Here is a 17,164-nt window from a genome sequence, read left to right on the forward strand (position 1 = left end):
TTTGAAAATGCTGTTCTCAGTAGTAAACAACCTGGAGTCGCTCCCTGGGCTATGAGATGCCCTTGGGCTTGAGCACCAGCAGTGCGGCAGCTGCCTAGGCCAGGGACACCCCATCAGTCCTTCTGTGAGAGACCAAGAATTCTGTGAAAGGCACTTCAAAGTATTTTAAGCGTTTTGCTAATAGTTTCTTCTGAGACTGGAAGCCATGGAAAGAGGTTATACAAAATATCAGTTCTTCAAAATAGAATACAGACTCTTTGTGGACTGTAAATCAAACTTTTAAACAAACTGATAACATGTTTTTATAAAAGTAATAGGAAGTGTGTTTTCAAAGTAATACAGTTTCTGAATATCTGTGTCTAAAGAGGGAAGGTTTCAGTGCTTTTAAAAATTTGGTTTTTTTTTAAGCCAGGGCAGACCTTTCAGTTCTGCACAGTGCTGAGCTCTCTGGTCTCTCCCAACAAAGCCACAAAGAATGTTGCAGAGCATCAGAGCAGTCCTACAGATTTTGTGCTCAGTCACTTTTTAGGATCAGACTGGAGCACTCTGTGTTTATTCTGGCAAGCTCCTTTTCCACCCAGAGAGAAATGCTTGGGGCACTGTGGGGGCAGATCACCAAATGTCTTTTTTTCCTGGAAAGTAGAGCAGAGCATCCCCCATATGATCCCATTTGATTCTAAAGGGGGAGTAGTTCCCCCTAGTGTAAATTCCAGTGTGTATCCAATCCCGCTTCAGAAATCCCAAGCCACATCCAGCTCTTGGGGGAGAGGGAAAATAGGATATTGGGTAGGAGGTAACTCCAGCAGAGACGGGGAGCTGCCTGGGAGAGATGTGGATATTACAGAGCACGGACATCAGCTCTGTAAGAAAAGAGTGTTCCTTCAGTTCCAGCCTGGATCAAAGACGAGCCCCTTTCCCTGCCTTGTTAGTTTTCCAGAGCCTCATCAAGCAAGGCACAGATCTCGGAAATGTCACCTGCTGCCATGCAAGCCCGGCAGTGACTCAGCAAGGCAACACGAGAGGCTGCTCAGGAAGGACAGATTGTTCTCTAAGTACACCACTTTTTTTTTTTTTTTTTAAATATCTTCTAATTATGTTCTCTTTGATATTGATCCTGTGCTCTTTTAGAAGCCAGATTCATCCTTTGCTTCTTAAGAAGCAGAAAAGAAAACATTTGGAGCCTGAGCTGCTCTGTGGTCCCCCAACCATGTCTGCTGGGCTCGTCTGCTGGCTGACAGTTGGTTTGGGACTCCTGACTGCATTTTTTAGGGATGTGATTTTACAGTATGTCAGAATCTCATGTCTATCTCTTTTCCCTGCAAACCACTTGTGGACAGTTGGCCAAACAGAAGTTTTATGTCTTAAAAAAAAAAAAAAATCATTTTTTAAGTGATGAGATTCTGTTGCCAGTTCTCCTGTCATTCTCCTGTCCTATTTACTGCTTGGACTTGAAAAGCATAACGATTTTTGAAGGCTTTGTTTTTAAACTCTGCTCTTGCTTTTCCTTTGTGACTGCTTTGACAGACTTCTCTGATGTATATTTCAGTATAGGCTGATGTGAAGCTAATGAGAAGGCAGATGTTTATTTACAGAAATATGGGTTCCATTTGTAAAATTATTTCCCGGTAAGGAGAACGTTGCTTTCCAATTACCTTACATGCTAGGAGGGCTTTTTTTATAAATTTTTTTACAGCTTGGTCTTTAAACTGTATATTGCTACAGGCATATAAAACTGCCAGTAAACCCAAACTCCACAACTTCAGCAATCATTATAAAACACAAAAAGATTCAAAAGTTATTTTAAGTCAAGAAACAGATTTACATAAAACATAAGTGTATAAATATCACCAATTTAAAAATCTGACTAATAAGTACTGAATAGAAAAAGATTAAGTTCATAAATTCTCAGGCTCTACTTTGAGTTGTCTGGTGCCTGATTCACATGAAGTAAAACTTTGTGTAAAATTAAGAACAACAGAGCTTCTGTCTTGTCTCCCATATAACCTCCAATCCTTGTTATGTATGTCCTGACTAGACTTATTTTTATCACTTCATCTTTTTGTTATTACCCTTGGCACTATAAAACAATTGTATAAATAGAAGCAGAGCTACTCTGTGGTGTATGGCTCTACAAAAAAGCCTGCCTCACCCAAATCAAGCACAGAAGTCAGTAGTGTTTCAAACTGTGACTGCGGGCCCGAGCAGCCAGCTGTGGGATACCAAACAAACCAGCCTTTTGGGGGATGGGATAAATACTCCCCCAGAGGCTGTAGGTGTGGGGTGCTCTCACTGCAGCTTGTGTGGACTCTGAACCAACTCTCACAATAGCAAGGGTAGCAAATACTTCAAGAGGTAAAATTTTCTCAAGAAATGGGCTAAATGCCAAGTGGCAGGTAGCTAAATTAGCTTGGAGTGAGCTGTGCATTCCCCAAAGTCTCTACAGTGCAGACACCAGGAGAAGCTCTTCTGTCCCTGACACTGTCCTACCCTCTGACCAGCTGGAGCATCTCTCCTGATGTGAACCAGGATAATAACAGGTTTTTCCTAATTGGGGCTTGCAGGTCATGTGACAGAACTTACCCCTGTGTGAGTCACCTGGTGGGAGGAGATAAGGAGAAGGTCTGCAGTGGTTTTGTGTCCCTTCATTTGGTATTCAGGACCGAGCGGTGCTGGTGGAGAGGAGCCCTGGCAGCACCCTGGACATGAGGGAGTCCCTTGTGCTGGCCCCTGCTAGCTCTTCTTCCTTCTTATTCCATAGAGCTGGTAGACCCCAAATGTATGTTTTCAACCTCTTTTAGTGATTCTTCAGTGTTCTAGTGCTGAGAGTAACTGAAAAGACAAACCCTCTTTTTTCTCTTGTCTGCAGCTGCTTTGTTGTTTTAAGTGTCTCAAAAATTCCCTGGTGTTTTTTGTGTTGCTTTGATGACAATTTTGATTTTTCATAAACAACCAGGGCAGTTGCTGCAGGGACACCTCTCCTTTCCCAGCATCAGCAGCTGGCTGGAGACCTGGACCAGGTCCCTTGGGGACTTGCTGGTGGGACAAGCCTGGGAATCCTGCCTGTGCTGGCATCCAGCCTGAGTAGAAGTAGCCTCACTTAGAAGAGAGGTGGGTTGCTGCCCGAAGTATTGAGTACAGCTAGCTGAGCTATGCATGCACCTTCAGGCTGATCTTATCGGGCAAAAAGTGGTCTTCTGTTCTCCTCCTCGTTCCTCTTTGCAAGGAAGATGTTTCCTCGTCATCCCTTTGCTAGCTCATGGCTACTCCTGCTCTAGCTCTGGTGGGTTGAATGGGGTCAGTCCTGTGGAGAAATCTGCCTGATCTTACTGGACCCAGGCTCATGCAGAGAGCCAGTTGTGTGTTTTCCTAACTTGTTTGTGGAGCAGTAAAATCCCTTGAAGTTGTTTCCACTGGTGTTTCCTTCCTTTCATTTGAACTTCCAAAGCTGAGCTCCTCTGTCCCAGTGTATGGTTGCAAAGGTAGGATCATACGAGACCCAACCACCCTTCAATCTCTAGAGCTGCCTTGGATGTCAGAGCAAAACTGGACCCATTATCACCAAGTCTACTCTTCTGCAGCTGGGGAGTTGCCCCCTAAATCTTGGAATCCCTGTCGATTAAAAGAAAAGGGGAAAAATAAGTAGACTCTGTAACCAGTGTACCCTCTCAAAGAACTTATTGGCACAGCAACTGGTGACATTTGGCTGTGTTCCTATACAAGACTAAATAAAGTATGTTATTTCAATTTTTTATTCACTTTGAATGAGATTTACACAGTCCCATTACCTTGTCTTCAGGGAACTGGTTTCTAAGACTTGACTTACTTGTTTACATCCAGATTCAATTCTATCAGGCTTAGTCTCTTCAATGCTTTTGAGGAAAATTCCTTTTCTTTCTCTTTTATATAAGATGAAAAACTATTTCACTCTTTTACTAAGAAAAAAAATCACCATCTTGAGTTGTACTGTGTGACTTTGGTGGGAGAGGAGTATTTTTAGCCAATCAGAACTGGAAATCTGACTTAGAAATGTGTGTAAATTGGGATCCCGAGTAAACCAGAGCTGCACAAGTGGAGCAGCAGCCAGCAGGCACAGCCCCTCCAGCTCAGCTCCTGCCTTTGCATTCTGCTCACAGGAGCTGTGCAGGACTCTGCTGCTGGAGGGGTGCAACTTGCCAAGTGATCTTGGTAGCCAAATCCACACAGCCTGTCCAAGAGGGGTAAATGAGAGCAGGATTTGGCCTGCTTTCTTTCAGTCAGCCTCTCTGTTTAGAGGAGCTCTGCATTTGTCTGGTTGGCACGCTGATGTTCAAGAACTCAGCACTACTTGTGAGGATGTTACCAGTCTGACAGCAGCCTATAAGTACTGAATGTCATACTGGGCTAGTGATAGATATGGCAGCACTGGAATCTAGGGGCTGCTGAATTCATGAGCCACTTGAGGGTATCTGAGCAGTAAAATGATACTTGGTGTGACTAAAGCAAGCAAACACTTCAGAACAGGCTTAATATAAAGCCTGCGAGTTGTCCCGCTGAAACAAATGGAAGTCTTGGCGTACTCGTACAAAAATATCTGTACTCTTCAGTATCAATCTTCAATATCAACCCAGTTTGAGAATTAATTTATATTCACATTGTGGTGTGTTAGTTTATGTAATTATCCATGCTCAGGGTATCTTTACCCACCTGAGTCAGCATGCATCATGATGTTAATGCAGTAGGTGCCCATGCTTAAACCATCAAGGTCCCTTTTCCTCTCTTTGTGTAAAGGAAGCTTTGAGACAGACAGTAGATGTGGTATTAACATGATCTTCAGTTTATATATTTATTTATTTATTCTGTTGGAATATTTGCCATATTTATGTTATTTCTAAATTAATCTGGATTTTGGACCATAACCCTGTGAGGGTGGATGGGGCAGGTCACTGTTAAGTCGCTGTGTGTTACGGGAGATGCTGCATTAGGTCTGTCCCTTGCAGCCTCTTCCACATTTTCAGCTCAGCAATGCTGTTGCTTTAGGCTGTCATAATTTGATTAAACCCTGATTTGTCTGGAAAGGTGAGTCACCTGTAATCAGCACATTAAATGAAAGACCTACCCGATTTGCTACTGAAAAATAATCTCAAATTCAATAAAGGTTTAATTCCACATTTACAAGCCCTGATGCTTTCATCTCTCTAATCACTGTTTCCTGTCAACCACGAAAGTCTTTTCATTTGCTGGAGTATGAATACAAACAACTGTGTGAGGAGCCGCAGGCAGGCGCCAGGGCTGAGTTGCTCTGTGGTAGGGCACTGCATATTCAGAGACCATCTCATTTCATTAGGAAACCTGGGATTTTCATGTTTCCAAGACATTTCATGGAATAACACTGCTAGCTAGCATCTTATCAGTCTGTTGATGTCCAGAGAGATTTGACCAGACAGTAGGGGAAGTAAGTCAGCATCCACCAAGTTTCAAACTCTGGTGGTCTGTATTTGGTGGTGCCCAGGTGTATTTGAACAGAACTTAGTTTCTGGAATAATTCTAGTCCTTAGGAAGCTCTGGGGGATATGCTACTATATCAAATCATATGGCTCCCTTGTCATTTGTCCCCAAGAGAAGCTTCACTGTGAGGTCAGGGACATCGTGGGACAAGAAGAGCTGTTGACCAGCTCACCCTTTTTTGTCTCTTGTCTCTACAGCCACTGACCCAGGGAAACAAACGGGAACTGCTGAGCTTTGTGCTGCTGTTCTGCATAGGCAGAATCCAGATGTTGGTCAAGGTGATCTCCTGAACGATTGAACAAAAAGTAGAAAGACCAGCAAGGTCATTTCACAAGCAGATTCCCTCAAGAGTGACTTTATCATACACCTCTGTAGTTTCAGAAAAACACCAGACAGTGAATTAGCTTCTTGGAGAGAAAGGATTTGGTGTGTGCTTTTCTGTGTAAGTCTGAAGTACACGAACAGTAGTTCTGATGTGGGGAAAAAAAGGCCGAAACAGTGACCAAAGTGCTCTGGCTCTGCAGGGGCAATGGTCCCTTAAGTCTGATTCACACCCATCAGAGGCAAGGTTCAGGCTCTTGAAGCTGTGCAGGAAAGGGGAAGAAATGCCTCTGTGGGAGGTGTGTTCTCTCCCTTTGTTGTGTAGCTCAAGACTGTTATGTTTGAGGAGCTTTTGGGGGGGAGGGAAGCTAAGAAAGAGATTGTACTGACAGCTAAAGGATCGATGCTGCTTGTGTGTACTTACTAACATGCAGCAGAATCACCACCAGTAATACTCCTAGAGCTAGAAAGTCCAGCACTTAAAGGATTTGTGGAACAATGGTTTCCTATAAAGACAGAGAGGCAACTTTTATATCAAGCATGCTTGAGATTTTTTTTCACTTGGCACATGCAGAGTCCATTAGACTCAAAGTGATCCAAGGATAATGATATGAGCACAAGCAAAAAAAAGGAAATTGAGGGAAGCGCTTTTAACTTCAGTGATCTGAAGTGTCAAAGATAAATAATACATAGATTGGCATTGCTTTCCAAAGCCGACTGCTGAGCCTGATGGAGATTTTAATGCTGAGAAACCACGTGTGCCCCATGGAGGATTTGGAGTCAGGTCAGTTGCGCCAGGGAGAGCTGAGGTGATGGGGAGTTCCTCTCCTCTGTACAGCACTGGAGGAGGCTGGGCTGCTCCTCTGATGACAACCGATTCCTTCAGCATCCTCTTTTGTCAGGTTGCTGTGTTAGTCCTATTTTCATCATCTCCTTGCAAGAATTAATGGAATCTGCTCCTGCAGCAAACCGGAGGGGAGGGGACGGTTCCCTTTGTTAGGCTGAACTCTCTGTGCTTCGGAAGGGAAGCAGCTTGAAAGGGAGGGCAGGGTTTTCCTCTAAAGGCTCTCGCTAGATGGAGTAATGTGATCCTGTGTGACTTTTTCCAGGCTTGTTGATGACAGAAACTGATGTGGGGGTGAATGTCTGAATCTAAAGGAGACAGTGTTGTGGCACTTGTAGGGCCCAGACAGCGTGGAGATGTGCTGGCACCAGGGACCATGAAGGAAAGAAGGAGGGGAGAGAGGTTAATGTGATAGAAGATCCCTGGAGGCAATCTGCAACCAAAAGAAGGAAGGGGAGCACCAGAGAGCGGGAGAAATGAGGAGGAAGAGTGGGCCCAGGACAGGCTGTGCTCCCGTGTGTGGGACTGTGGAGCCCAGTGCACCCAGGAGCAGGGTGGTTCTGTCCTGGTCGTAGGTGTGTCCTCTTGTCACCTGGAGCTGCTTTCCCCAGCCTCGGCCTCATCCCATTCTCAGCGCCCTGGGAAGGGCCCTTCCCGCTGTGCTCTGCTTGCTCAGGTGAGCAGCTCCAGTAGCTGGGAAGGGGCCAAAGCAATTCTGATGGAGTCTCTTCCGTTGAACTTGCTCCAGCGAGATTTGATGGGCTGCACGGAGGCCCCGCTGCCAACAGCCTCATCCATATTCATAATGATGATAGCTTTGCACTCACAAAAAATTGGATTGCCTGGCTTCACAACCTTTAATAGATACAGTATGTGGCTCTGTGTGATTCTAACAAGGGAGATAACACACATCCTACAAGCTGGTGGCAGTCTTATATTGATTTTGAGTAATTCTGGTTTCTGTCTTTTGACCAACTATCACTTTCTGTTGTGATAATTAAAGTGCATTTTCGCACTCTGTGGCAGGAAGCCCTGATTTTCTGTGTGTGATACACTGAGTTCCCACATCACAGTGGGAACTATTGGGAAATCCATAATTGCAGGGCTTTGGCAACCTTTAAATATTTCCATGGTTACTGAGGGGAAGGAGTTTCCCATTGGTGGGTGCAGTAATTATTTCAGTGACAAGGATGAACATGATTTTTGAAGTTGCTTGTTAGAGTGTTATTTGGGTTTAACTTAATTTTGTAGCTCTTAGAGTACAATTTCCGTATGAGCTGTTTGTTGTTTTCTGTTAATGAGAAGCATTAAAACTTTGGCTAATAGTGCCAGTGGAATGATGTGAAAAACTTTACCACTGGTGCTTTTCTATTACTTTCAAGTGAATGAGGAAAGCCATATTCTTGTGACTTTTTGCCTTCACTGTAGTTTGTGTCTGGATTTCATGTCTATGTTAAAAATTGTGATTTTACTGATAAAAAATCCCCAGAAAGGAAAAATCGAAGTTGTAACAAACAACTATGAATTTATGCCTTCAGTGTATTCACATGGAAAGGAATGTGCTGAGATCCTACATGACCTGGCTCTGATCAGCTGGGGCCTGGCTGATTCTAGGGTGTGTCCATCATGTTCCTCATAGTCAAGATGGGACAAAAATTGCCTGTGCATAGGCTGGAGGGACAGACGGGGAGAGTGAATGCCAGGGTTTGTACGTGTGTGTAGGAGGATGCTGAGACTCCCCTTCTAGAACTTTTGCATGAACAAAAGAGGACAACATTAACTGAAAAAGTGGCTTATGAAATATTGCTCAGTTTTCCAGCAGCAAGGACATGACAGTAATTCTGGAGAGAGCCCCAGCCTGCAGTGCTCTGAGGCTGCTTGTGCAAGGGATGTGAAATGATGCCAGGTATTGGAACCTACTTTCCTTCTGTGCTTGTTTCTGACTCCTCTTATTTTCTTCAAAGAGTGTCTGTACAGGCAGCGTGGGTGTCTCTGTGCCAGGTGACTTCTTGGTGCATTTGCCACTTTGGCCTGACAGTTATTGGAGTTAAAGATTTAGAGCTCAGTACTTGTGCCAATTTTTTGGCCCATTATAAGTCTAACCCAGCTTGATGAACAAACCTCCAAATTTGTATTATACAATGAGTCTCAGCATGTTTTTTTTCTCTAGGGAGGTAAAGACAAGTATTAATGTCAGACTGGATTTGAACTGAAAGCATCACACAGGAGTTGTTTTATGGGGTAATACTCTGGCACTGGGTTGTTTGGGCTTTTTCTTCTTTTCTTTTTTTGTTCTTACCCCCTCCTGCTGACTACCCACAGCCCCAAATTAGGACAGCTAGAAATTTTCTGGTTGAAAAAGCTCAAATACAGTTACCTTTCCTATGTCTCTGTGCTAATGCCAAGGGCACATGAATAGAAGCAAGACTTGAGGCATAAACCTGGAGCAGTTCACACTGTGGCAGCTGCAAACAAAGAGGCAGGCTGTGTGTTGAAAGCTGGACACTTGAAAGCATGTCAGTTTTAGCCAGGATGCAGCCCAGGGGGCAAAGTTAGTTCATTTTAGGGGGCTGTGGGTACAGATTGAATTTTTTTTTAATTGGGACAGCTTGTGCTGCCGAGGCTTAATGCATTCACAGATTCATGCCCACTAAGGAGTGTGTTGTGTGAGGCTGACAGCATCTAGACTTCAGTGTGGGTGTAAAACAAAGCCTAATGTGGACATGGGAATATTCCCATGTTTATGGTCATCTTTACAATGGTCCTCAGATAAATCAGCAAGGTGGAGATGTTGTGCTTGCACAGGCAGTACCAGCCCAACCCAGTGCTTGCTCTTGGCCCTCCAGGAAGGTGGGGAACCAAAGGTGCTTTTCTCATCAGTCCCTCTTCATCGCTCACAGCAAAATGCTTGGAAGAACCTGGGGTGGGAATTGTCTCCTTCCCACTGCCCCCACCTGGCTGTGGTGCGGGCTCTGGCCCATCTCCCCTGTCCCCTCTGATCCGTGTGCCGCTGGATTCATCCTGTCTGGATGCCATTTGGGATGACTCGGAGCAGTGCCATACAAGATTAATGGAAATGTTCTGTAGTCCCTTCAAGTCTTCCTGGTGAGATAATGTAATGCAGATTGATTTCCACCATTCCTCTTGCCTGTCCCTGCTTCCTGGAGGCTTTGACAGGATGGCAGGCTTGCTTATCTGCTTTATTTATTTATTTTAAATGAGGGAGGAAGGATGTTAAATATCCCAATTGATAGTTGTTATTTGAGAGCTCAGTTATCTCACTGGCCAAAAATGTAATTTTTTGTTTTTAAAAATGTGTCCTGTTCACATTCTGCTGTGTCTGTATAAGCACAGATGCATACATAACCACTTGAAATTCAGTTACTTTTCCATGGAACAGGGAATTGACAGAAAGTGCCCAATTTATAAATTTCAGTTAGAAGAAAACCCCATGGGAGTGGTGGATCTGTGGCACTGATCACTTGCACAAGTGGAGCCCAGTTCCCTGGGGAGACCATTTGGATTCAGCGCAGCGCAGCTGCAGACAGGTGTGCCCTCAGCAGCTCCAGTGTGGAGGACAGAGGGGATCTCTCCCATGAGTACAAACGACTCTGTGGACCAGCTCTGCATTGACCTATCCTCTTGCTGTGTTCTGATGAGTGCCCTTAAACCCCCTGCAGCATCCCCAACTTTGAGAGCCCCATGCTGGTAGTGAATGGAGCCCTGCTTTGATTTTGTTTGTGCATACATTCCATACCCCTCCACCATGCTGTAATGAGTTGTCTCACGCTGGAGCTTCCACACAGCTGCTAAAAGAAGAAATGTTTTAAATAAACACTGAACATGGACTTGAGAGTCTACACACTGCTCTGCTGAGTTCCCTCTGCCCTGCCCACCCTGTGCTGGGGAACATTTTGTCTCCTTGAGTGTTTGTTCCCTCATGGGTCTTAAAAGCTAAATCAATACAGATTTAGATCTCAACACACCCTGTCTAGCAGGACTAGAACCCCCCCAGACTTCCCTTCGTAGCACCCTGGGGACCAGGTTTTTTTCTCAGGGAACTGAAGAACCACGAAAACAGAGGCAGAGACAAGAACCAGGTATTAAAGCTCTTGAATGGCCAAGTTTCCACTTACAATTAAATCCCTTGTAGAGTCCAAATCCAAGTGCCCTCAGCTTTGTACCTTCAAAGCTGATATTTGCACCCATGCTTTGGGGATATGTAGGTGCTAGTTCAGGACTCAGATTCACTTCTAGTCTAAATAAATTTGATTGTAATAAGGAATCTGCAATTTTTTGAGTTTTTCTCTTTCATCTTCTCTTCCTTTCCCATACTAGTTGTTTCTCAAGGGCTCATGGACAGAGAAGTCTTTGCTCCGCTATAGGCAAATAGGAAATCAAAACGATAGAAGTTTGTTTCTTCACAAAATCCTGTTTGGGCTTTGTAACTGCTGATGGAGGGGCAGCATCGGGTGCTTCCAGGAATGCTGCTGCTCATCTGTGGAGCCTGTAAGCACCTTGTTCAAATGATTATTGCAGCATAGATTTCTCGAGTTCAGGATCACCAGCAGCTGACTGGACAGAATCTCCCCTCTGTGGCCAGTCCCGGCAGGGCCTCTCCACGTGGCCCCTCAGCCTCCAGCAGCAGGAGGGGCAGCCCTTGCTCAGGGTCCCTGAGTTACTGGCACTGGCTGCTTACAATCAGCTCTCCTCTTGAATTTTATTTGTTTCTGGTTTGGGTTTTTTTTTCAGTTTAGCCAGCACCACCGATTTTTAACCCTCTGATGGCAGCAGCCTCGTCTGTCTGCACGTGCAGTGTGGTCTGTGACAGACAGACACACTGGGATGCTTTCCTGGAGACCAGTCAGACTTCCCATCCTTATCTCAGCCTCTCCCTCAGTGTCCCTGTTGCTTCCTGCTTTTTAGAAACCATGATAAAATTATTAGAAAATTTTCCTTTTTAATTGCCTAATTGTTTTACTGAGATGACTTTTCCACTGGCCACTATCCCAATGGCTAAGAGCTCTTAGCTGTGGCCTTTTCCTTCTATTTTTTTTCCTAAAATAATTTCGGCACCAGCCCCAGCTGGTGACTTCTGTCACAGCAGTGACCAAGTCTGCCTTGTGAGCAGAAAACAGCCTCTCAGAATAGGTCTAATCTCACCCTTGGGGATGATGCTCTGCCAGCACTTCCTTGTGAACACAAGTTAATTTGTTTTTCCCTTCCTTTCCCTTCCAGTCAAAAATCTTCTTCCTCACTCTCAAGTCTACATTCAGTGTTTATTTAAAACTCTCCTTCCTTTAGCAGCTCTATGGGAGGTACAGTGTGAGACAACTCATTACAGTGTGATGTATGTGTGGACATATTTACACACCAGATCCACTTATCAACAACTCTACAAAGAAATAGCGAGGCAAGAAATAGTGCAGCAAAGACAAGTGGAAGAACAAGAGGAGGGGTCTCAAACTCCATGGAAAAGATGTGGCACTGCCGTGGTTATTCACTGTTGAGGCTCCTGAACAAGCTCTCAAGGACGAGGAGTCCCCAAGCACACGGAGTGATGTGTTGGTGATCAGACAGCTTTGAAGAAGGTGCAGGAGCCAAGAGAGTGGCCCAGGCAGCCTCAGAGTAACCCAGAAAGCTGCTGGGAAGAGCCCTCTTATTGTTTCCTTATTCTCATGGATTTTGGCTTCAGGAGTTTACATTTGTGGTGAAGAAATTGTTTCTTCAATTATCAAGTTAGAAGTCACCTTTCCCTGCTTTAATTCCCCATATGAAGCAAGGAAAGAGCTTTGGGTTATAGCTTGAAGCAGGTGAAACTTCTTCAGAGGTAGCTGGGGCCACTGGTTTTCATTGCCTTTGAAATGTTCCTCCTCAGGTCTGCAGGGAGTGTTAAGGGTAGCACATCTGACAAAAGAATAAATCAGTTCTAGACCTAGTTTAATGTTGGGAAGGTAGTTTTTTGCAAGCATTTTCCTTCAGCTGTGTTGCTGCTGTCTGGTTCATGCCCTCATGAAAGCAATTGATCTGCACGGAAAAGGGACTTTCCTTAGGTGCTGTGTTGCAATAGGAGGGCAAAATCCCAAACGTTTTGATTTGGACGGTAAGAACAAGTCATGCTATGCATTGAGTAGTGTTTGTCACAGCTAGAATTGTATCTGCACACATGATTACAGTGTGTAATGAGAAGAGAAAATGCTACATTAAACCCACCTGATAAATTTTCTATGAGGTAAGCCTCAGGCTAGCTGTCTGTGTGTCAGAATGGAAGCAGTTTCACAATTACGAGAATTTCTTGTTTTGTATCTTCAAACAAATCCTCATTACAACTCAGCTGTGTGTTCAAATCAATGTCTGTCCTGGGTCAGCGTACAAAAAAAAATTTAGAGCAAAGGCAATTCCAAATCACTACCTGAATATCTTTAAAAGGTTAAAAGAATTAGCTTGTCTATAAATTTACATTTTCCCCTTCTTCATTTTCCTCTTCCCCTTTTCCCCTTTCCAGCTCTTTTGGCTCAAGTATTCCTGGGGTGGCCTTTGCCCTTAGATCAGCATGTGGTGGTGCAGTGGAGATGCACTCCGTGATTTTCCCTAAGCTCTCTGCGAGCTTATTTATATGGCTGGCTGTTAGAATATCCTGTATCAAAAAGTTCCATGACTAATTACAGGCTTTTCCAGATGCCATTTCCTTTGCTGTGCTCTCAGCCTGCTGCCAGGACAGGCATCTCTGGGGGCAGCAGGTGTTTCAGGTGGGGGAGGAATGCCCCAAATGCTTTTGATGCTCCGTTTGCAGTTGTGCTGGCGATGAGAATGGATAGATCCAGCCCAGGATTTTCCAGCGAGGACTGCCAAGGTTGCTGGAGCAAAGGGAGGTTCCTGGACTCGGCATGAGGCACTTCCCATGGGGACAGAGGCAGCGGTGGGAATGGTTGCCATGGCAATGTGATAACCAGCACATTCCCGAGGAGAAGTTCCCTCTGCGGCATCCCAAGGTTTCCCAAAACTAAGAGCTGCTCTGGAATGCAACTGCAGTTGTTGCTATTGTAACCAAAAACTTACCCAGAAAGGGAGGCAACTGTGGAATGTGAGCACGGATTGCCCTTGGAGCAGAGTGCTGCCAGCAAGGGGTGAGGAGCTGCCGCCGATTTGGGGAAGTGAGAGCCGAGTCTGGCGGGGGAGTGACGGGACTGAGACATTCGGGGGCTCTCTGTGTGTACCCTGCCTTCCCTGGTGCAGGTTCCAGGAATCAGCCCAGCCTGTGGCAGGCCTCTGTCACTTGCTGAATGTTGTGTTTTTGAGGTTGGTGGCTAGTTTGTGAAAGATGCTGCTAAACACATTTTTTCCCCTACTTTTCTTAGACCTAAAAGTGTCCTTCAGGTTTGAATCTTTCAGCAGTGCCTTGAGGAGAGGGTTTTCTGTAAGCACCAGTATGTTTTTCTTTTATTTTTGTCATATTCCGGGTACCATCAAGGCTGAGAAATCAGTACTGCAAGCAGGGAGAGCTGAGACAGCGTTGTGGCTGCCTGGCTGTGAGACCAGCTCCTGAGGGAGTGGGTGATTTTCCCTAGCCTGGCTCAGGCATGATGCTTCCAAATTTGTGCCAGTCCAGCTCAAACATGCTGATGTGCATGGGATTGGAATATCAATAAAGGCTGAAGTCAACTCAGTGATTCCAGGGCATTGTAGTGAGAAAAAATTGCATTTTCTGAAGGCTGAACTGCAACTGTTACATTTAGACAAGTACTTTAAAGCAGGGTCACAGTATTATTCTGTGTTACTAGGTGACCACTTTGTTGTTATAAACTGGACTTTGCCTGCAACACTGGCACATGTTCGGGATACTGACTTAATCTCAGGAAGAAAACTAATCCGTTTCAAGAAAGTGAAAAGTGTTGTTTTCATTGTATGCTCCCAGTCATCACTGTTGCTTTTCTCAGTGTGAGAATCTGAGCCTGCCACTGTGTAATTTCAGTGACTAAGATGGCTTTATATTGTCACTGTTGTCAGCAGTTCCAGTTTTCATCAAACAGCTACTTTTTGGTGTGGGAAATTTAGCATGCACATTGTCATGCTGGGTGCAAACTTCCATTTTAATATACAGCTTAATGTAGCAAAAGCTCATTCCAGCTCTCCCCAGGTTGTCTCTGTACCACTTTAGACAGACCAGCAGAAGGCGGAGTGCATGCAGGGCTGGACCCACCCTGTAACTGGGAGGGGAGCTCCCAGAATCAGCTTTGTAGGATCCTGGAGAGTTCAGTCAGGGACTGGGACAGTCTCCTTTGCCTGACCTTTGTTTCCAGTCTGGCTTGGAGGCAATCACTTTCTGATGATTCTTTGCAGAGGGAGGAATTGCTTCCTGTGCATGTGGAAAGGAATGTTGAATGGTGATGGAATCGGAGATGTGGCCATGCTTTACTCCCTTCTGATGCTGCTGTGAGAGTTCTGGTCTGCAAACAGCAACCACAGTGCAGCTGAGGGGGAGAAGTCTCCTCACCTTATTACTCACTGCCTCAGAAGGCAGCACAAAACCAGCTGTTAGGGACATTTCCCTGCCAGCTGTGTTCTCGGTGGAGGCGTTTTATAGCTTTATCTCATCATCCCTCAGGCAAATGCCAGAGAATTGCTTCTGTGTAGCCAAAGAAACCCTTGGGTTTGGGTCCTCGTCAGGAGCAGCAGGGATTGTCCAACAAGACATTGGCCCCTGCGACCTGGAGACACAGAGGTGCTGTGGGGAGAGATATTTCTGTTCTCAGGTGCTTTTCTCCTTCCCTGCTCCCCAGGAAACCCCAGGGCAAGCTTACACACAGTGGTGTCCACGAAAACAAGAATTCATCACATTTTCCTTTCCATGAACCCTGTTGCTTTGTCTGGGTGAACAGCTCAAGGCTGTGGCTTGGTGGAGTGTTTCTAGGTGGGTGTATGTGAGAGCAAAGTTTGACTCAAAATTCTCAAGTTAGCCTCAGATGAGAATCCTGGAGGAGGACAAATAGAGATAACTTTAGCTTTGCTTTAGAAAATTGGGGGCTTTTTTATAGAGAAAAGAATACATTTCAGATTTGTTGTTGCACAAAGTTGAGTTTTGTTTGGAAAAGGCCATTTGGCAAATTGTGTGATTATATTAAGCTCACAGGTGGTGACTCACTGGCATAAGTTATTTCCAGGAAACAAATGAAGGGAAGGGTAATGATATGTTTCTTCTACTGTGGAATAAAAGAATAACCTTTCTGCCTGGGGGTGCTTTTAGAAACGCAGATAAAACCTCAAGTCAAAAACATTTAAATCTGTAAATCCTGTCTTTAACATTTCCTTCAGATTTCTGTGCTGTAGTTTCTGAAGAAGAGGCTGAGAATCAAATTACTTCCAGCCACAGAGATTTGAAGTCTATTTTAAGTTATCCAAAATACTTCCTGTGCACCTCTGCTGGGGAAGTGCCTAAATATCTGACTCCTTGTGGGAGGAAGAAGCTTAAGCAGGTGAAGCAAGAGGACTGGAAATAGTCATTGCTCCTTTGGATGTAAATGTCCAGGCTCTTTCTCTAATAGCCACTGGATGAGGTGAAGAATGCTGACATTTGGGAAAAGCTGAAGGAACTGGTCCAGTTGTGGAGTACCACTTCTGCTAAGACTTAAAAAAACCCAAAAACATTTGAAATCACCCACTCATCAAAGAAAAAGCAATTAATATTGTCAGATCTCTTTGCAGCACAGAAATATTTTATAACAAACACATGAAGAGTCATTACAACTTGTGCTTCCACTAATAAAACTAAAAATAATTTACAACCACAGCAAATCCTGGTGATAGAGGAGACATAATTTTTAAAGCTTAGTATTTCTGTTTTGGAGCAATTACAGAACCTTGTATTATAGAAGATGATGTGATTGTTTTTCATGTGGCAACACCATTTACTTAAGATTTAAACAGATGGTTAACAGGAATAGTATTGTAGGCTTCATCAAAGCAAAATCTAAAAGGTACAATAATATTTCCACTTCAAAGTGGTTTGTTTTGATTTCTACCAATAAATAAATTAATTTCACATGTCAGAGGAAAGCACTTTCACAGTACAGTTACTGTATTGCTATTGTGTAGTGACGTGTGGTTCACAGAACAGGGACTTTGTAACCCAGCGCAGATACAGATCTACCAAACGAGCAAAGTGCTCGATTTGTGAGACTTCATGGTAACCACTGAGAGTGAGAAAAACCCCAACAAACTATTTTTCATAACTGGGAAAAGCACAGACGCGAGTTGAGTGGGAAGGCAGCGCCCAGCCCCTCTGCCCTGCAAACACCTCTGCCTTCCCCTTGCCCTGCACTGAGTGCTCGGGCCGGCCGGGAGACAGGGGCTGCTCGACACTCAGGACATAGGGAGAGTGAGAGAAGCAATACTCTTATCTCCCTGCACTCAGGCAAGCAAAGGAAACATGGGGATTTAGCACGAGAGCAGGACTGGAAATGTGCGAACAGAAGTGGATGAAGGGAGCAGCCGCACCCCGCGCTCCGCCTGCGCCGC

The sequence above is a fragment of the Corvus hawaiiensis genome, chromosome 14, assembly GCF_020740725.1.
Source record: "Corvus hawaiiensis isolate bCorHaw1 chromosome 14, bCorHaw1.pri.cur, whole genome shotgun sequence".
Lineage (NCBI taxonomy): Eukaryota > Metazoa > Chordata > Aves > Passeriformes > Corvidae > Corvus > Corvus hawaiiensis.